The 22,575-nt window shown below is 46.4% G+C and overlaps 1 protein-coding gene across 2 annotated transcripts in view; it reads right to left on the bottom strand.

The window, feature by feature from the left end:
• The window catches only part of LOC146339300 (uncharacterized), a 62,037-nt gene that overhangs the window by 35,177 nt on the left and 4,285 nt on the right, over positions 1-22,575 (bottom strand). The gene's annotated exons all lie outside the window — the stretch shown is intronic.

Raw genomic sequence — 22,575 nt, forward strand, 5'->3', positions numbered from 1 at the left:
AGCACCCTAATATGCCCCCTCACATTTTCTCTTTATTTATTTATTTGCAGTGTTTTTTAAAAATACAAAGATTTTACATACGATTCTGAGTTCCAGGTTGTTCTAAATAAATCTATTCATTAACTTCCATATTACAGCTATTCATAAATAATGATTTTGAGAAAGAAGACCTATAAACATAATTACATTAGTACCAAGCAAATAGCCCCTAGAAGTACATGAGGCTGTACTGAATCCTGAACTTTCTCATTCCAATATAAAAAGACTCAATTTTTCTATAAAAGTATTATTTACAAATTGTCTTTCTCTGACTGTTTATCACATCAGTTCATTTTATCCTAGAGGCCAAGACTTCTGTTTTTCTAAAGGGGATTTTCCCTCTCCAGTAGCTGGAATTAGCTCTCACTCCTGGGGTCCATCTACACCAGGCTTTTACTCTGGGGTGGGTGCGGGTCGAGGTCCCTCGTAATAGATTACACAGTCGCAACTTTGCAGCCATCTGTGTTTTTTGCCCAGAAAATGCGGAGTCCCAAGGAGTCATTTTACTGCAGTTTGGGGGGTTTGCTGCGCAAAGCAGCCACTGAAGTGTTGCACCCCCACACTCATGGGACTGCACAGCTGCGCATTTCAGTAAAATGGCCCCCCCAAAAGGGCACGGCGAGTCTGTTAGGGAAGCGCGCTGTACATCGCGAGTGTATTGCAGGGCACGCTGACTCGAAGCCGCATTGCTGCACAGTTGTGACGGGGTGGGGGGTCAAAGCGGTGCCATATAGATGGGGCCCTGGTGTCTTTTCAAGGCATGCTTGCAGTGGCATAGTGAAGCCAGAGGGTTTTGGAGAGTTGGTGCAGGGTGTGCGTGTGTATGTTTCTCTGAGTGTCACTGGTTTGCTTTCTGTGAAATGGGTATTTTGCGGTGCTTTGTGGGAGAAAATATGCAATTGGGGCTCACATCCCACCTCTACCTTGTACTTATTTTTTTCTGCTGGAAAAGAAAACTGTGGTTTCAAAAGAACCGTTTCTTTTTGGAACTCAAAGCCCACCTCTGCTTTGTACTTAAGTTCTTGGGCCAGTTACTTTCCCCCCCTTAGCCTCACCACTTTGCCTCCTGGGAAATGAGTTTTTTCTGACTGGCCATGCCCACCATGGCAGCCATTCTGTGACAGCACCCACGACACCCTCTCAAAATTGCAAATGTGACCATGACCACTGGCCCCAAAAGGTTGGAGACCCCTGCTGGAGGTCACCGAATCCCAGTTGCTCAGGAGCAACGAATTCTTGCCGGCTGGCTACTGTGGGCTGGGTTAGGTAGGCCTTTGGACTCCCCCAATGGGGCTCTTCTTACGTTATGTTCTTCATGTGCATTTTCAAGTGTTATGCCACACAACGCTCCCATCCAAGCATCATCCCTCAGCTAGAGGACTAAGGGGAGGTTATACCCTATGCTTCACAGGAAGGAGAAGACCAGCCCAGCTCCATCCACTGACCAGAGAAGGAGCAGCCACAGGGTGCCACAAAGGAGACTGGCAACACCCTGGGACTACAGGACCAGAGAAAGAGAAGCACATCCAGGGCTGGCATCCAGGGGAGGCATGGCTGGGCACTGGCCAAGGGCCCACACCCCTGCAGTGGCCCATGGCAAGAGCCCCCAGGGCTTGCTGCTCCTCCTCACTACTGCAACTGGTTTGTCCACCTTCCTCTCGCTCTGGGCCAGACAACAGTGGTGGTGAGTAGGAGGAGCAGGAGATGCCGCAGCCTGCTTGCTCCCCAGCTCTCGGCCTGTCAAGCAAGCAAGTGGGAGCCATGATGGGAAAGAGGAGGAGGAGCGAGAGCAGCTGATGACCATGGTGGTGAGAAGGGAGACTCACGGAGAGGCCCCATGGAGGGTGTCTTGCCCAAGGACCCTCCAAAACCTGAAGCTGGCGCAGGCTCCATCCATCAGTCAGAAGAGTATGGACTGCTGGATTGTGTGAATATCTATATTTGTGTGTGTGTGTGTGTGTGTGGTTATTACAACCTGTTGCAAGCCATGGGGTGTAAATCTTCAGTATAAACAAATAAGAGTGCAAATATATTACTTTACACAAGATTCTGTGCTTAAGAAGAACATAAGAGCAGCCCTGCTGGATCAGACCAAGGGTCCATCTAGTCCAGCATTCTGTTCACACAGTGGCCAACCATCCGTTCACCAGGGAACCACAAGCAGGACATGAGTGCAACAGCTCCCTCCCACCCATATTCCCCAGCAAGTGGCGTACACAGGCTCACTGCCTCAGGTACTGGAGGTAGCACATAGCCATCAGGACTAGTAGCCATTGACAGACCTTTTCTTCAGGAATTTAACCGTCTTTAAAACCCATCCAAATCGGTGGCCATCACTACGTCTTGTGGTAGTGAATTCCATAGTTTGTGCTGTGTGAGGAAGCCCTTCCTTTTATCTGTCCTAAATCTCCCACCAATCAGTTTCATGGGATGACCCCATTGGGTTCTAGCATTTTGAGAGAGGGAGAAAAATGTCTCCCTATCTTCATTCTCCACACCAGGCATCATTTTGTACTCCTTTATCATGTCTCCCCTTACTCACCATTTTTCCAAGCTAAACAATCCCAGCTGTTGTAATCTTCCCTCACAGGGGAGTTGCTCTGGCCCTTTTATCATTTCAGTTGCCCTCTTCTACACTGTTTCCAGCTCTGCAACGTCTTTTCTTAGATGCGGCGACCAGAACTGTACACTGTATTCTAAGTGTGGTCGTGTCATACATAGATTTGTATAAGGGCAATATGATCTTGGCAGTTTCATTCTCAATTCCTTTCCTAATTATGCCTAACACGGAGTTTACCTTTTTTTTTTTTTTTTACAGCAGCCACACACTGGGTCGTTTTCATCCAGCTGTCCACCACAACCCCAAGATCTCTCTCCTGGTCGGTCACCGCTAGCTCAGATCCATCAGGCTATACTTGAAGTTGTGTATGCAGGCACCATCTAGCTATGTTTCCACGATGTCATCACTGAGTATCATTCTGAATATGCATTTTCAAACGTTCCTCCCAATCCTGTATTTTCCCCGACGCTCCCCCTCTGAGTTCTGTTGCTCCACAGCATATGCTGGGGGCACTTGTGTTATGTACTGTAACAGCAAAGTAACTTCTGCATGTGCTCCGGTCCTTAGGAGAATTAGGACTCTGGTATGGATAAAATGTGACGGAGAAATACTTGGGCATCGCGTGGGAATTGGCATGCCCCCTCTGGAAGAATCCTCTTCAGAGGATGACTTGGAGCTCTCCGAGATGAATGTCTTGGAGGAGCAGCCTATTTTAGCAGAACCTGAGGCGGATGGAGGGATCCTGGGCCCTTGGGGGATCCCTCAAGACATGGGAAGCCCCCTCTCTGATTTGGAGGTGGAAACCAAGCATCTACAGAAGCCAAGGGAACTATGCGTGGTGCTTTGGGTGGCTGACAGATGAAGAAATCCCTGCCTGAGGAATAAAGACTCCTTGTAAGCAAAGGGTTACTCATAAGTAAGACTCCCTTCACAAGTAAGACCTTCCCCTGGGGACTGATGGCCAGCAGCTGTGCCTGGGCAGGGCTCTGAATACTCAGGCTTAAAAGCCTTCAGTTCCAGGCATACAGTTGTTGGAATGAAGTCTGTTCTCCAACAGTTCCTGGCTGGTCTCATGGTTCCTGGCTACTGTGCTCTCCTTCGGACCCCGCGTGTTTGCATCTTGCTTCTGTTACTGATCTTTGCTATTGTTTATATCTCGTGAAGCAGGACTGGCAAGTCCTTACAGGAAAGAGATTCCTAAATAGATTACTCCCATGCGAGTAGGGATTACATCTCTGTTTAGAAATGAGTTTATAAGTCCTTGGGTATATAAAAACATTAACATCTGCAGGTAGTACTTTCACTTTTCCCTTGGCCTGTTCGACAAACTCACACAAACCATGACTTCAAAGTGATCTCTAGTAGCACACAAGGAAACCATATATATGCAACTGATAATACCAACATAAAAACAAAACAACTAGGAGCACAATGGAGATTTATACAATGAGAAGGTGGATAGATTCCCCCGCCCCTTCTCTCAGAATAAGCTGATCTGTAGCAGATTCAGGACTTCACAGTTAACATGGAATTCGCTATCACAAGATGTGGTGGAAGCCATTTGCAGACATGGCTTTCAGAGTCATTTGAAGGATTCATGGAGAGTTTCTCAATCAGTGGCTATCTTACATACCAGCCTTCCCCAGCTCCTGGTGTGCTGGACTACAACTTCCATCAGTCCCATCCATTGGCTGTGGGATAATGGGAGCTGCAGTCCAACACATCTGGAGGACACCAGGCTGGGGAGGCTGTTATATCCCAATAGCGAACTCAACTCTCCAACTGCGATTTCTGACATAGCCAAAATGGAAGTGAAGCCATAGCCTTCCATGCAGAAGTGAATGCACATTTTTGCTTTCCCTGCACTCTGCTTGGGGGCGTGGACACAGACAAGAGTCAGAGACCAGGATCTCACTGAGAAGACAAAGAAACGTGAGGCATCCAGGAGCCACACTGAGAGCTGTGTGCAGCGGACAGTGCTAGGCAGATCAGACATTCTGCAGCAATTTATTTAATTATTTAAAATATTTCTTGGCCACCTCTCAAGGCAGGAGCCCTCCCAAGGCAGCATGCAAAAATAAAACATTCTAAAAAACAGCAAACCCCAGCATAAAACAAAATTGACAACACACAACTGCAGCTACAGCCCAGTCCAATAAAACATAATCAAGGGGATGGCCAAAGTAAAGTACATTTTCAGGGCCTTCCTAAAAACCTGCAATGATGGGCCCTGGTGGACCCCCGATTACAATGTATTCCAGAGCTGTGGGACCACTGCAGAAAAGTCCCTCATGTAGTTGCCCACCTAACTGCCCTCACAGGTGGACAAATGAGAAGGGCCTCTCTTGCTGATCTTAAAGTGTGGGCATGAATGTCTCCATGTGTTTTTGAGGAAGCATAATAAAGGCGTCGAGAACAACAGGTACATCCTCTTGAAGATCATAGGCTGCATATGCTTCTGGGGAGCTTCTGAACAGGCATTTTGTGGACCCAACGAGACAGAGGATTCAGAAAATTCAGGAATTTTCGGTGTGCTGGTCAGTCTTGTGGCATCCATTGGTGCAGCCATGGAACGTCACCTGCAGAGTGTCACAGCATTCCAAGGCCTCCTGAAGACAATCCAGAACAAACAGTTGGGCTGCATGGTGATGGTGGCAGAGAATCGCATCAAGCAGGAGTTGAAGAGCTCTCCTTTTGTGGCCATCGAAGCAGGCAGCACCACAGTCATCTCCACACACTGCCAAACTGTTCTGATTTTCCACTACACTGACAAAGACAACTCACTGGTGGCACACGTCTACAGACTCACAGAGCTACAGAGTGACTCAAAGAAACTATCACTACAATCTTGCTTGAGCAGCTGACAAGTTTGTTGCCAGCGGAGGGTGATAAGAAGAAAGTCATCGCTCAGAGTACGGTGGGGTGAGCGTGATGAGTGGAGAGCACACAGGAGTGCAGAAGAGGATGCGGGATGTATTCCTGAACACCCACTGCATTTGTGGGTACGCACACCAACAAAACTTGGTCATGCAACAACAGGCAGCGTCCCAGATAAAGGAAGGGCGGATTCTCTTTTTGGGTCCCTTCTGGGTTCCCTTCATTCTTTGGCTGCAGCACACACGCAAAAAGAATGCCGTTCTGGAGGAAGTTCTGAGGAGAAGATTCCCACGATCATTGCGTACATGCTGCAACGTTGACATCTGAACGGTGAATGTGCTGTTTGAGAAGAGACGGGAACCCACTGAATGCTTTTGGGAAATCGGAGACTGGAAGTGTGATGGCAGCGCAGGCTGTGAGGCCAGGGGAATTCTTCAAATGCTGCAAGACGATGGTGAGTTCCTGTACTTATTGTCTGTGTTCCACAGAATCACACCACATATCTATGCCCTGGACAGTCAACTCCAGAGAATGGCCATTCATTCTGTAGCTGTGAAGAGAGCCACATCAGACTCTGTGAAGGCCATCAATTTGATCAGGGATTTGTTTGGAAGCTTGTTCTCTTAAGTTACCTCTGGAATCTCAGCTGCCCAGAGGCAAGGCAAAGGAGAACATGGACAGTCGCAAAGGAGGTCTGCAACATCATCCTCACGCTCACCTAGAAATACGTTGCATTCACATGCCACCTGTCGGGTGCAATGTTGGTAGAGGGGAGTTTGTTTCTAGCACAGAACACAGGTTCCCTCAGCAGGTACAGAATGAAGCTGTAGAGGCTTATCCAATCCTGGAGGATAGACACAAGACAGAGCTTTCCATCCTGTACAAGACGGCAGAGTTCAGGAGCTTTTGGAGACCTGCTTTTGGATAACAATCTTGAGAGGGCTTTGGAGCCACTAATCGGAGACAAATTCCTGGAGGAAAAGGCTACCAATGCCTACAAGGCTTGAGCCTATGTGCTACCTCCAATACCTGAGACAGTATGCCTGTGTACACCAGTTGCTGGGGAACATGGGCGGGAGGGTGCTGTTGCACTCATGTCCTGCTTGTGGTTTCCTGATCAATGGCTGGTTGGCCACTGTGTGAACAGAATGCTGGACTAGATGGACCTTGGCCTGATCCAGCAGGGCTCTTCTTATGTTCACTATGACGTTGCTGAGAATCCTCATCACCACTATGACAACAGCAGAGGGAAGAGTGGCCATTTTCTGCTCCAAAGAGGAGAAAGACTTTCCTCAGGAACACTGTTACAGGACAGACTCAACGCTTTGGCAAAACTGTCCATCAAGAAAAGTATGATCAAGGACATGCCAGACGTCAGGCACTGGATAATCTAACTGTTTGCAAGATGGACAGAAAATCAGGCCAAAGTTTTGTACAGATGAGAAAAGCCTACATGGAGGATAGGGCTGGTTGTAAGGCAAGGTGGAGGCCACACACCTTTTCTCCCAACACAGAACCAAGTGTGACAACACCCAGCCCTTCTGAATCAAGCTAAGGCACTATTCTTCTGTTTACTTAATTATAATGCATTGCTTAAGTGTGTTTCAACCATGGAAGAGAGGGGGTTGTGTAGGACAGTAGGGGTACCATCCTATGCATGTTTAGGTGAGAAAGAAGTCTTATTCTGGCTGGGGAATGCTGAGAGCTGTAGGACTTTTGTTCTTGTCTAAACATGCATAGGATGCCCTAGAGGTAGTTAGCTCTACCTCTGGTGAGCTGCCCTCCACCCCACCGGCCAAGGGAACACCAGCCACCAATGTCTCTGGCTACTTCCACACATGATAGCGGCACTTCAGGGTTCCTTTCCCATCATTGAATGGAACTTTATATTCAGAAAGTAATTGCCTTCTGCCTGATTTTATGAATGAACGAACAACCATGGCTCCATCTGGATTTGGAACTGAAAGTCCTAGCAAAAGTGTGGGTGCACGGAGGGTAAGCTGTAAGCAAGCACAATTTGTGACATTGCACAACATCATGACTGATCACGGGGCACGTCAGATAAGGCATCAGTCTTAGCTTCCAGTTTCCTGGCTCTGTGGAGTTTGGACGATGAGCCCTGGCTCCTTTAAACTGGCAGGTTTTTTGATGATTGAATTTCACTATGGTTCTGTACAGCCTGAGCCCACATTTGCAAAGGGCAAAGGATCTCCTTACCCTCTCCTGAACATCGGCCTCCCCCCATCAATTTCAATTCCTGGGAAAACACTGCCTTACCCCCAGTGCTAAGAGAGAACGAAGAAAAAACCTCTGTCCACTTTCTCTGCACCATGCATGATTTTATAAACCATCGTATTTCCCCCTTACTCATCTTCCCCCCATCCCAAAAGTAAGGAGCCTTTACCAATGTAGCATTTCCTTTAGGGGTTGTTACTCTAGCCCTTGATAATTTGGTTTATTTTTTCATTGGTAGAAATTTATGTACCACTGAACATTAAAAACAACACCACCACAGTGGTGTACAACATAAAACACACAATAAGATACACACAATGGCAGAAAAATAACAATTACATGATCAATTAAACCAAACTACATACCTAGATCACACCTCAAAGCAAGTGTGCCGGAGGGAAAATGTGCATTTTGAGCAGGCGCCTAAAAGTGAGAATTGTCGGTGCCTTCCTGATATCAACAGGGAGGGAATTCCACAATGTCGGAGCTAGAACACTAAACACCCTGGGTGTCTGTACACCAGGATAAAATCCTGCATTTAAAGCAGGGCTTTCTGCTTCCATTTTACATGCAGGATCAGGACGACTTCCTTTTTCACCTGCTTCCTTTCCCCCTCCTTCTCCCCGTATCTGAGACTTCCATTGTCTTTCATTGATCTTGCTCCTCTTCTTGCCGCTTTAACTCTTTTCACGGAGGGAACTCAAGCGGAACACAGCAGGGTAATTTGATAGCTCATTATCTGCGATCTATTTCAGAACGGAACTAAGGGCATTTAGTGCAGGAGATGCCCTGGAGGTTCACGGCATCATATAAAGAGCCCGCAAACTTCCGCAAAGGAGCAATCTCAATCGCAGGACAAAAGCTCCGTGTGAAGGAAGCCTCTGCTCTTAGCAGCCATAAGGCAGACCTCTGGCACATGCAGTCGTATCAGGACTGCTTCTCAAGGGCTGTAGTAACAGGGCAGGGGTGGGCAACTGTGGGAGATCAGGGGTCCACTTTTGCCCCCCAGACCTCGCTGCCTGTAGACACTGAAAGCATTTTACATTTTTTTTAAAAAAAATAAAAAATAAAAATTGGTGTCTGTAGTGGCTATGGAGAGCTATAAGGGGCAAATTTAGCTTGCAAACAAGCTCATTTTGACCCTTTTCGTACTCTGTAGCCACTATGGAGGACATTTTTCCTGAAAGTCCCCCCTATTTTGCGGGGCTGCATGCAGCCCATGTTTTGCCCACTCCTGGTATAGAAAGTCAGACAATCCTTGAGAGAACCTGGTCCCAAATTGTTTCAGGCTTTACATACTAATACCAAAACCTTAAACTTGCATACTGGCAGCAAGTGGAGTTCTTTCAGCAAGGGTGTGACATCCTGATATTGTTGAAAAGGTGTTCTAGTCAACAGTCTAGCAGCCATGTTCTACCAGACCAATCCTAGGGGAAGCTCCACACAGAGTGCATTGACGTAACCCAGTCTTGGGGCTACCAATGCAGTCAAGCTATCCTAGTCCTGGAGCAGCTGTAGCTGGTCAAAGGCACTCCTAGCCACAAAGGCTGCTTGGGCCACCAGTGACACAGATGGATCCAAGAGCACACCTAGATTAAATCCAGGATTGCCCTTCTCTGCACCCTTCCCTGCTCCTCAATATCATTTTTGAGATGGGGTTACCAGAATTGTACCCCAAAAGGGGACATACTGACACAAGGACACAGAATGGCCACTAAATCATAGAAGTTTAGAGTTGGCAGAGACTATGGAGATCATCTAATCCAACCTTCTGCTCAATCCAGGATCTACTGGATTTTTAGGAAATCGCTGATTTTGCTTTTTTGGAATTGCTGGGAAGTCTATTAAAAAACTGGTACTCACTTTACTTAAAGCAATATAAGATTCCTTGTTATGAAATGCAAATTGCAAATGTTTAATGACACAGTGTTAAGAATTTGAAAATGTAAACAAGTAGAAAGTAGTAATTGTATTAAAGGGAAGAAACACAAAGACAAAAGCAGGGTCACAATGAATTCTGAGTAATTGGTGTAAAGGAGACGGTGTTATGGAGCAGAAGGTTGTGGTGGGAAGGGGTTAATAGTATAAAGCATGTTTTTAGGTAGTCATTTTACTGTTTTATAGTAGAAAGGCGTAGGATCCTGCAAAGAAGATTTGCAATTCTGGCCACCTGGAGTGGGGGGGAGGCTGGGTAGTTCCAGGACTGATGGCACCAGGCCAGAGGTCTTATCAGAACTCAGGGTCGTAAACCAACTCAACCTGCCAAAGGGCCAGCACAGCTGAGAGGCGTGAAAAACCATCTCATCCTCCTTCGGAGAAGGGAGCGAGGACGAAAGAACTAGAAGCAGGGCAGAGAACAGATAAAAACAGGCAGGCAGCCATCGTTCCTTTGCCCTTTGGTTTCATTCGGTCTGGGTGGACGGTGTTGGAACGCTGGCTGCGACAAAGGATCCTACTTCGAGGTGTAAGTAGTTAGTCCTGGTAGTTTTATCTTATGTTTGGTTTCCAAACAGGGAATTGGTTCTTGGGGGAATTCTAAATTGTACTTTGTTTTATTTCTCTTTCCATTCCCTTACCCCTTAACTTGTAAATAAATATCTGCCTCAAACTACTGCTGCTATTTCTTTCCTGGGTCAGTGCTAAATTCAGTGGCTACTGTTTTCCTCTCCAGGGTGGGAGGGTTCTTCCTGGGTCTGGCTCAGCTGGCCCGGAGAGGTGGTAGCAGTGGATCATGGGGCTAGTAGAGCTTTGTGGGTCCCACAATTGGCATATAACAACCATTTTCAAGATGGTGTGGACAGTATCCAAGAAAACAGTGTTGAACCTGAGACCTATTGCTCAAAGCCAAGACATTATCTGAAGAATGCATATCTCTGCACAGAAATACAGGAGGATGAGCTTGGTAGCCCCATCAAGAGCATCTGGCTTAAAATAAATGGAGCAAAGAATAAAAGGAACATGGTGGTCAGAGTCTACTACCAGCCACCCAATCCAGGAGAAGATGAGGATGAAACTTTTGAAAAGCAAGTAGCCAATGTTTCAAGGAAGCATGATGTAGCAGTAATGGGGGACTTCAATTTCCCCGATATTTGTTGGGAGACAAATTCTGCAAAACATGGCCCCTCCAGGAAATTCCTAACTTGTGTGGCGGATAACTTCCTCCTACAGAAAGTAGAGGAAGGAACTAGAGGATTGGCTATCTTTGACTTGATCCTAACCAACAGAGATTCCTTAGTGGGTAAAGTAGCAGTTACAGGAACTCTGGGGGAAAGCAACCATATTATACTTGAGTTCTTGGTTCTAAGGGAAGCAAAAGCCAAGTGTAGTCAAATGCATATCCTGGATTTTAGGAAAGCTGATTTTAATAAACTCAGAACAATGATCAGTAAGGTTCCATGGCAAGCGACTCTAACGAGAAAAGGCATCCAAGATGGGTGAGAGTTTTTAAAAAAGGAAATTCTCAAGGCACAATTATAAACAATTCCAACAAGAAGAAAAGGTGGAAGACAACAGAAGAAGCCAATGTGGCTTCACAAAAAGCTTAGAGATGACCTGAAAACAAAAAAGGACACATATAGGAAGTGGAAGAAAGGCCAAGCTACAAAGGAAGAGTACAGGCAGGTAGCACAGAATTTCAGGGATGGCGTCAGGAAGGCTAAAGCTGAGAATGAGCTGTTAGCGAGGGAGGCTAAAAACAACAAAAAGGCTTTCTTCAGATAAGTGCATAGTAAAAGGCAGAGGAAAGAAATGGTGGTTCAGCTATTCAATAAGGATGGCAAAATGATAACAGATGACAAAGAAAAGGCAGAAGTGCTCAATTCCTACTTTGGCTCAGTCTTCTCCCAAAAGATGGTCTATGAGCCCCCTGGCAAAGGTGAAGTACAGGCTGAAGGGGCAGGATTGCATCTTGAGATCGATAGGCATATGGTCAAGGAACATCTAATTACTTTGAATGAGTTCAAATCTCCAGGGCCAGATGCACTGCACCCTAGAGTAATAAAGGAACTGGCAGAAGAACTCTCAGAACCGCTGTCTATTCTCTTTGAGCAATCATGGCGGACGGGTGAAGTGCCAGATGACTGGAGGAGGGCTAATGTTATCCCTATCCAAAAAGGGTAAAACGGAGGAACCTGGGAACTACAGACCAGTCAGTCTGACATCAATCCCTGGGAAAATTCTGGAGCAGATGATAAAGCAATCCATCTGGAAGCACCTTGAAAACAATGCAGTGATTACTCGAAGCCAACATGGATTTGTCAAGAACAAATCCCTCCAGACGAATCTGATCTCATGTTTTGATCAAGTCACCTCCCTTGTGGACTGTGGGTATGCTGTGGACATCATATACCTCGACTTCAGCAAAGCTTTTGACAAAGTGCCCCATGATCTCCTGATGAGCAAACTAGCTCAAAGTGGGCTAGATGAAACAGTGATCCGGTGGATCTACAGTTGACTACAGAATCGGACTCAAAGAGTGCTTATCAATGGGATCTTCTCAAACTGGGGAGAGGTAATGAGTGGTGTACCACAGGGCTCAAGTCCTGGGCCCAGTGCTCTTCAACATTTTTGTTAATGACTTGGAGGAGGAGGTGCAGGGAATGCTAATCAGATTTGCGGTTGACACAAAATTGGGCGGGATAGCTAATACTTTGGAAGACAGAAACAAAATTCAAAGTGATCTGGATAGACTGGAGCGCTGGGCAGAAAATAACAGAATGACATTTAATAGGGATAAATGCCAAGTTCTGCACCTAGGAAAAAGAAACCAAATGTACAGTTACAAGATGGGGGATATGTGGCTCAACAACACTACAAGCGAGAAGGGTCTTGCAATTGTTGTAGATCACAAGCTGAATTGTTGTTGCTGTTAAGTCGTGTCCGACTCTTCATGACCCCATGGACCATAGCACGCCAGGCCTTCCTGTCCTCCGCTCTCTCCCGGAGTGTGCTCAAGTTCATATTCATTGCATCAGTGATACTATCTAGCCATCTCATTCTCTGCCATGCCCTTCACCTTTTGCCTTCAATCTTTCCCAGCATCAGGGGCTTTTCCAGTGACTTTTCTCTTTGCATTATGTGGCCAAAATATCTGAGCTTCAGTATCTGTCCTTCCATCATAGCAAACACTCTTTTCCAACAGCACAAGAGGCGACTCTACGCATGGACATCACCAGATGGTCAGTATCGAAATCAGATTGATTATGTACTTTGCAGCCAAAGATGGAGAAGCTCTATACAGTCAGTAAAAACAAGACCTGAAGCTGACTGTGGCTCAGATCATGAGCTTCTTATTGCAAAATTTCGGTTAAATTGAAGAACGTAGGGAAAACCACTAAACCATTCAGGTATGACCTAAATCATATCCCTTATGAATATACAGTGGAGGTGAGGAATAGATTTAAGGGATTAGATCTGATAGACAGAGTGCCTGAGGAACTAAGGACAGAGGTCCGTAACATTGTTCAGGAGGCAGCAACTCAATCCATCCCAAAGAAAAAGAAATGCAAGAAAGCCAAGTGGCTGTCTGATGAGGCTTTACAAGTAGCTGAGGAAAGAAGGGAAGCAAAAAGCAAGGGAGAAAGGGGAAGATATACCCAACTGAATGCAGAGTTCCAGAGAATAGCAAGGAGAGACAAGAAGGCCTTCTTAAATGAACAATGCAAAGAAACTGAGGAAAACAACAGAATGGGAAAGACTAGAGATCTCTTCAAGAAAATCGGAGATCTCAAGGGAACGTTCCGTGCAAAGACGGGCATGATAAACGACAAAGAAGGCAGGGACCTAACAGAAGCAGATGAGATTAAGAAGAGGTGGAAAGAATACACAGAAGAACTCTACAGGAAAGATCTTAATGCCCCTGATAGCCATTATAGTGTGGTCACTGAACTTCAGCCGGACATCCTCGAGAGTGAAGTCAAGTGGGCCTTAGGAAGCATTAGTAACAACAAAGCTAGCGGAGATGACAGTATTCCAGCTGAGCTATTTAAAATCCTAAAAGATGATGCTGTTAAAGTGCTGCACTCAATATGCCAACAAATTTGGAATACTCAACAGTGGCCACAAGCCTGGAATAGGTCAGTTTACATTCCAGTTCCAAAGAAGGGCAAAGCCAAAGAGCGTTCAAACTACCGTACAATTGCGCTTATTTCACATGCCAGCAAGGTGATGCTCAAAATTCTACCAGCTAGGCGTCAGCAGTATGTGAACCGAGAACTACCGGAAGTACAAGCTGGGTTTCGAAGAGGCAGAGGAACTAGAGATCAAATCGCCAACATTCGCTGCATCATGGAGAATACAAGAGAATTCCAGAAAAACGTCTATTTCTGCTTCACTGACTACGCTAAAGCCTTTGATTGTGTGGATTGTGGCTTTGTTTGCCACAAACTGTGGTATATTCTTAAAGAGATGGGAGCACCAGACCACCTTACCTGTCTCCTGAGAAACCTGTACGAGGGTCAAGAAGCAACAGTAAGAACCAGACATGGAACAACCGAGTGGTTCAAAGTTGGGAAAGGAGTACGACAAGGCTGCATATTGTCGCCCTGCTTATTTAACTTATATGCAGAGTACATCATGACAAATGCCGGGTTGGATGAATCACAGGTCGGAATTAAGATTGCCAGGAGAATTATCAACAACCTCAGATATGCAGATGATACCACCCTAATGGCAGAAAGTGAAGAGGATCTAAAGAGCCTCTTGTTGAGGGTGAAAGAGGAGAGTGCAAAAGCTGGTTTGAAACTCAACATTAAAAAAACTAAGATCATGGCATCTCGCCCCATCACTTCCTGGCACATAGAAGTGGAGGAAATGTAAGCAGTGACAGATTTTATTTTCTTGGGCTCCAAGATCACCGCAGACGATGACTGCAGCCATGAAATTAAAAGACGCTTGCTCCTTGGGAGGAAAGCTATGGCAAACCTAGACAGCATAGTAAGAAGCAGAGACATCACCTTGCCGACAAAGGTCCGTCTAATCAAAGCTATGGTTTTCCCAGTAGTAATGTATGGCTGTGAGAGCTGGACTATAAGGAAGGCTGAGCGCCAAAGAATTGATGCTTTCGAACTGTGGTGCTGGAGAAGACTCTTACGAGTCCCCTGGACTGCAAGGAGGTCAAATCAGTCCATCCTAAAGGAAATCAACCCTGAGTGCTCATTGGAAGGACAGATACTGAAGCTGAAGCTCAAATATTTTGGCCACCTAATGCGAAGAGAAAACTCTCTGGAAAAGACCTTGATGCTGGGAAAGACTGAAGGCAAAAGGAGAAGGGGACGGCAGAGGATGAGATGGCTAGATAGCATCACTGATGCAATGAATATGGACTTGAGCACGCTCTGGGAGACAGCGGAGGACAGGAAGGCCTGGTGTGCTATGGTCCACGGGGTCATGAAGAGTTGGACACGACTGAACGACTGAACAACAACAACAACAAAAATCTGTCCTTCCAATGAGCACTCAGGGTCGATTTCCTTTAGGGTGGACTGATTTGACCTCCTTGTAGTCCAGGGGACTCATAAGAGTCTTCTCCAGCACCACAGTTCAAAGGCATCAATTCTTCGGCGCTCAGCCTTCCTTAGAGTCCAGCTCTCACAGCCATACGTTGCTACTGGGAAAACCATAGTTTTGATTATACGGACCTTTGTCAGCAAGGTGATGTCTCTGCTTCTTACTATGATAGCTGAGTCTAGGTTTGCCATAGCTTTCCTCCCAAGAAGCGAGCGTCTTTTAATTTCATGGCTACAGTCACCATCTGCGGTGTCCCACAATGGAGGCATTCAAGACGAGGCTGGACAGTCATCTGTGAGGGATGTTGTGACTTGGATTCCTGCAATGAGCAGGGGGTTGGACTCGATGGCCTTGTAAACCCCTTCCAACCCTACTATTCTATGATTCTATGAATAAAGGATTAGGTGATTACCATTTCATGTTGAGCTATTAAGATGTAAGCATTTCTAGCAATGCTGTGTTTGTAATAAGAAGAAATATTTTATTTTAACTTGTGCAAATTATATTTTGATATGATGGTATAAATATATTTCTAATAAAAATGATAACATGGATCAAAAGATTTTTCTCTTACAAATCCCTGTTGGTCCAAAAACAAAACTGAACCCACCCCAGGGCAATTTCTGGTGTATGCTTTGTTTGAAGTGCATTGATCAGCCATATCACGGGCAGCCAAACACTTCCTAAATGCGGGAATGATAGTTTTAAAACACTCGGCAAAGGCCAGATCCATAACACTACAATGCGGGATACTGTCAGCATCCCTGACAGATGCACATCCAGCTTCTGGTTAAATACGTCCAGTGAAAGGTACCACCACTTCCCAAGACAGCCCTTACCCTTAGAAAGTGTCTCCTAATGTTTAGGAGAAATCTGCTTCCCTGCTATTTCCACCCATAGGTCTAGTCCTGCCCTCTGGAGCAGAGGAGAACAAGCCTACTCCATCTTTTGCATGACAGCCCTTCAGATATTTGAAGACAGCTATGATGCCTCCCCTTAAACTTCTCTTCACCAGGCTAAACAGCTCTTTCTGGATTTGATTTCCAGACCCCTCACAATCCTGGTTCCTTAGGCCAGGGATGAGCAGAAAGCAGATCAGGATAAACCAGTAGTGATCTGGGTGGTTTTCAGTAGTTTACCAAGGATTTTCTGACTCTCAACTGTTTAACAGCAACAGCAGAATGCCCCCCACCCCCACCCCGCGCCAACCTCAAACTTCTAAGTTAGGCTGCTGAGATGGAAGAGCGCTTGGGGTGAAAACTAGGAGTGGATTTTTGTGTGATGAGACTGTGAACTCATCTGATATGGAAAACAAATTCCTGGGCTGAACATGTGGTCAGGCATGCTTGTTCCTTAATACTAAGAGTATGCTCCCCCTCCAGGACTCTCAAGGCACTGGGCTTCTCCACACAGGGCTATTATTCTGCGATGGAGATTGGTTACTCACATAAGTTTGCAGGTCCTTTACATGACGTCACCAACCTCCAGCCCCTCTCCTATGCTTTCTGGCCATTTCTGTGGCTTTACTTGAAACGGAGATAATGAGGTAATAAAAAAATGGGTATCTATGCAAAGAGGGAGTTGTACTGTAACAGCAGCAGCATCTAGTGGCTGTATAATGAAACATACAGAACTTGAAGATAAAGGTAACTGTGGGGTGGGGGTGGGGAGAAAGAGGAAGCATGTGTGAAGGACCTGGTCTTAATCCCACAAAGAATCTGGAAGCTCCTTAATCCCCAGTAAAGTTGCAGGATAAAAAACCTGGTGTGGAGAAGCCCAGTTTTGTTCCTGGGGCCAACTGATGGACCTCGGGGTTTGGGTAAAGAACGAGTGTTGTTCTGAAAGTTTCTCCCACATTTTTTTGACCATTCTCATTCAATTTAATAGAAAAGAAATTGCTTTTGAAAAGAAATCCAATGGTGAAGAAGATGTGGAGAAATTCTCATGGCTTGGGTTCAGGTTTCTTGTGCTACCTTCCCTAGAAGGTAGCCAAGCAGTGTGCCCAAGTGTAGTTTTTCATTCTACAGTCATCTCTCCAGCAGCCTGTAGCCTCCTCAGCTTCCCACCCTTCAACTAAAGCCCAGGGGAAGACACAGACATAGAATCACAGAGTTGGAAGGGGCCTACAAGACCACTGAGTCCAACCCCCTGCTCAATGCAGGAAGCCTGATTCCCAGGCAGTCTCCCATCCAAGTACTATCCAGGGCTGGCCCCGCTTAGCTTCCAAGATCAGACGAGATCAGGCGCATCCAGCCCTTTGCTCGCCATCGTGAGATGATTCCTCCCATAGGGCTTTTGCAGATCAGGAAGTGCAGGCAGCCTGGGAGGCTGCAGAGATGTGTAATAGAAAGAAAACACACGTGCGGCACCCTCGGCTGCCTCGCAGGAATTAGGTGACCTCAAAAACACCAGAAAAATAAATTATAAAGCACCCTGAGAATGAGGGAGAACAATGGAAGCCTCTTTCATGGGGGAAGAAAACTTTTGGCTCTGCACTAGCTCCACCTCATCCCTGGAGCTGGACCCAACGCTGGACCCCTCACACCTACCTTGCGATGCACGCTGACTGGGGGCCAGCCAGTCAGCACAGTCGGTGCTGTTGCCGCTGGCTTGCTTGCTTGCTTATTTATTTTTTCATTTCATATCTATACTGTCTAATAGCTGAAGCTCTCTGGGCGGTTCACAAAAATTAAAACCAAAAACACAGTAAAACAGTATAAAATATCAAAACGTTAAAACCACAGTATAACCATACAACCAGAATAAAACCAGCATAAAACCTAGCAGCAATGCAGAGATTTAGAATACAAATTTAAAACAGCAAAGCTAAAAGTCTAGAAAGCTAAAATGCTAAAATGCCCGGGAAGATAAAAAGCTCTTCACCTGGCACCGGAAAGAATACAGTGTAGGCGCCAGAAGAACCTCACTAGGGAGCTCATTCCACAGCTAGGGTGTCACAGCAGAGAAAGCCCTCCTCCTGGTAGCCACCTGCCTCACTTCCTCTGGCAAGGGGTCACAGAGGAGGGCCGCTAAGGATGATCTTAAGGTCTGGGCAGGCACATGTGGGAGGAGGCGATCCTTCAGATAACCTGGCCCCAAGCCATTAAGGGCTTTGAATGTTAACACCAGCACTTTGAATCGGGCCCGGAAATGGACTGGCAGCCAGTGCAACTGGAAAAGTACTGGCGTAATATGAACTCGCTGGCCAGTCCCTGTTAACAATCTTGCTGCCCTATTTTGGACTAGCTGAAGTTTCCGGACTGTTTTCAAAGGCAGCCCCACATATAACGCATTGGAGTAATCCAGACGAGAAGTTATCAGAGCATGGATAACTGTGGCTAGGCTATCTCTGTCCAGATAAGGGCGTAGTTAGTATACCAGCCTAAGCTGATAGAAAGTCCTCTATGCCACTGAGTTCACCTGTGCCTCAAGTGACAGTTCTGGGTCCAAGAGCACCCCCAAACTACAAACTGGATCCTTTAGGGGGAGTGCAACCCCCTCCAGAACAGGTTGAATATCACCTAGCCGGACAGACGAACCACCCACTAACAGTACCTCCATCTTGTCTGGATTGAGTTTGTTTATTGGCCCTCATCCAGTCCATTACCGTGCCCAGACCCTGATTCTGAACAGCCACTGCCTCACCTGGGTTTGATGAGAAAGAGAGGTAGAGCTGAGTGTCATCCGCATATTGATGGCACCTCAGCCCACACCTCCAGATAACCTCCCCCAGCGGTTTCATGTAGATGTTGAACAGCATGGGGGATAAAATAGCTCCCTGTGGAACCCCATGGCACAATTGCCATGGCACAGAGCAATAATCCCCCAGCACCACCTTCTGGGGTTGGCCATCCAAGTAGGAATGGAATCACTGCAGTGCAGAGCCTTCAACTCCCAACCCAGACAACCTATCTAGAAGGATACCATGGTTGATGGTATCAAAAGCCACACTCCCCACACTCCCCCTGTCCCTCTCCCGGGTGAGGTCTTCCCACAGGGCGACCAAGGCAGTTTCCGTTCCAAAACCAGGCCTGAAGCCCGATTGAAATGGATCTAGATAATCCGTTTCATTCAACAGTGCCTGGAGCTGTCCTGCAACAACCCGCTCAAGCACCTTGCCCAGGAAGGGGATGTTGGCCACTGGCCTATAATTGCTAACGTCCTCTGGGTCCAGGTTAGGCTTTTTCAGGAGTGGCCTGGTTACCGCCTCTTTTCAAGTGGCCGGCACCACCCCCTCTCTCAAGGAGGAATTTACAGCCTCCTAGACCCAGCCAGACATCCCCTCCTTGTTTGATGTAATAAGCCATGAAGGGCAAGGGTCAAGCACACAAGTGGTCGATCGGACTTGGCCAAGCACCTGTCTGCATCCTCAGGCCGCAGTAACTGAAACTCATCCAATAAAACTGGACCAGACGGTACTCTGGAGCTTCTACCAGTGGAACTGCATTAATTGTGGTGTCCAATTCATGGCAAATCTGAGCAACTCTATCTTCAAAGTGCCGCGTAAACTCGTCACAGCGTGCCACCGAGGGTTCCACAGTCTCTCTCCCTGGCCCACACCAAATTGGGCGGGATAGCTAATACTTTGGAAGACAGAAACAAAATTCAAAGTGATCTGGATAGACTGGAGCGCTAGGCAGAAAACAACAGAATGACATTGAATAGGCATAAATGCCAAGTTCTGCACCTAGGAAAAAGAAACTAAATGCACAGTTACAAGATGGGGGATATGTGGCTCAACAACACTACAAGCGAGAAGGATCTTGGAATTGTTGTTGATCACAAGATGAATATGAGCCAGTAATGTGATGTGGCTGCAAAGAAGGCCAATGCTATTTTGGGCTGCATTCATAGAAGCATAGCTTCCAAATCCCGGGAAGTACTAGTTCCCCTCTACTCAGCACTGGTTAAGTCTCACCTTGAGTACTGTGTCCAGTTCTGGGCACCTCACTTAAGAAGGATGAAGAAAAGCTGGAGAGGGTTCAGAGGAGGGCAACAAAGATGATCAGGGGACTGGAAACAAAGCCCTATGAAGAGAGACTGAAAGAACTGGACACGTTTAGCCTTGAGAAGAGAAGACTGAGGGGAGATAGGATAGCGCTCTTAAAGTACTTGAAAGGTTGTCCCAGAGAGGAAGGCCAGGATGTCTTCTCGATCATTCCAGAGTGCAGGACACGGAAGAATGGGCTCAAGTGACAAGAAGCCAGATTCCGGCTGAACATCAGGAAAAACTTCCTGACTGTTAGAGCAATACGACAGTGGAACCCATTCCCTAGGGAGGTGGCAGGCTCTCCTACACTGGAGGCATTCAAGACAAGGCTGGACAGCCATCTGTGAGGGATGCTCCGACTTGGATTCCTGCATTGAGCAGGGGGTTGGACTCGATGGCCTTGTAGGCCCCTTCCAACCCTAGTATTCTATGATTCTGTGAATCTATGTAACAAGCCGCGAACCACTCGGAAAAGCTCCGCTGGACGACACTGAGAAGATGCAATGCTCGTGGAAAAGAACTGTCTCTATGCCACCCTCACCGCCACAGAGTAGGCTCGATAATGAGCTCTAACCTGTGTTCAACCAGTCTCAGCACGAGTTTTCCTCCACCTGCAGTGGAATCACAAGACCCCTTACGAAAAAAGAAGCTGCCTAACCCTGCCAGTGGCAAGCCCTTCCTGTGAGAAACTGTGGGGAATTCCCCCCCCCCATTTATCTGCCCACAAAAACAGCAGAGAATTTTGAGAGGCCGTTTGCGCCCAGCTCTAAAAAACAAACAAAAACAAGCACAAAGTTGATGGTGCAAACCTGCCTTGGCTAGAGGCACGCCTTGAATTTCAGATCGGTCAGAACAGTTGACTGGAATGCATTACATCCAGAGTGACTGGCAGCTTAAATGCACAGTAGATTTCAGGGGCCATCAACAAATGGCAAAGGTGTTGTCTGTCAATAATGGCCATGGGAATGCATTGGGAGGGGTTCGATTCTGCACCCTGAAGACAACTCAGAATAAAACGCAGTCAGTCACTCTGTCCTTCTGTATGTCCCCACGACAAACAGGGACAGCTGTGGTGGGCCACAGTAAACAAAAATACAGTCAAAATCTACAGCACGACACGTCCTTCATGAGGACCAACCAAAATGCCCCCCAATAGTGAGCACGTTCCCATATCCTCATGAAGCTGGGTGTTAAGCAAAAGGGGACTGTGGCGGAGAGAAAGCCGACACAACATTAAGAGCCCACAAAGTCTGCAGTTATGAAATCCTCGAGGGGTTTTTTTCATGGCTCAATCGCGTTAGCCCAGCTTTACTCAATAACAATAAAAGCTGGGATTCGCCAATAGCAATAATTTAACAATTCCTAGGCTGGGATGTACCTTTTGCACAGCTGTTTCCCTTGTAAGATTTGGTTTCATTTTTCAAAAAATGATAATAATTGTAATCTGAAATCTTAATACAGGATTTCCTCGAAAAAGAAATGCAAGAAAGCAAGAAAGCAGTGTTCCGTTCTGGTTGGGCATTGCAAAAAAAAAAAACTGAGTAAAGCTGGTGAAGATGCAAGAAAGGGTGCATCTTCTAAAATGATTGACGGGGCAAGATAAGAAGGGCCCTTAAAGAAATGTAGTTGTGTGTGTTGGGGGGGGGCATAGATGGCTGTCTTGAGCGGAAGAAATGAGAGTTATGTAAGGTATGAGTGATTTGGCAGGAGTAAAATGTTTCACTTTCATGAGAATTGGGTGTTGGGGGGGGTGGTTTCCTTCAGTGAAATGAACTGGTTTAAGAGAAAACGGAAGGAAAACCTTGTGCAACATTCATAGCGCAAACCTATGGAAGTTTAATCCAAAGGAAAGTGTTCACAGGATTGCAGCGTGACGGGGTGGAATTCCAGCTCAAGCAGAAAAGGCCAACCAGAGGTGATATGAGGCCGCTGCTATCTGTCTGTGCCTTAATCTGAGCAATGCAGTGCAAAACAAGAACTAGAAAGATGTACAGAGATAATAACTCGAGCACAAGTCACAAAACATATAACATGCAGAGCATACTGTCAAGGAATTAAGCATCTGTAAAGCGGATAACTTTTTTTAAACTGGTCTTTAGAAGACCAGCTAGAAAAATGTACCCATTTTACAGATGGGGTACAGTAGCGGAATTTATTTTTTTCAATATTTCTATTGTTTCCTGTTAACCTAACAGAAGCCTTAATTTAAGCTTAAGATTAGGTTGGCTGGGTTTTCCACGAATTCTACTGCTGGCTGGGAGAGAGCAAGGGCCAAAAGAGAAGTGACTTTAAATGTGTCTAGTCGCTGCGTTGCTTGCTTTTTACTCCAGAGTAGGCACAGAGGCTTCAGTCTCGGTTGGGACCATAG

Source organism: Heloderma suspectum, chromosome 7, assembly GCF_057233095.1.
Source record: "Heloderma suspectum isolate Gila_16-S chromosome 7, 16-S_ref, whole genome shotgun sequence".
In the NCBI taxonomy this organism is placed as follows: domain Eukaryota; kingdom Metazoa; phylum Chordata; class Lepidosauria; order Squamata; family Helodermatidae; genus Heloderma; species Heloderma suspectum.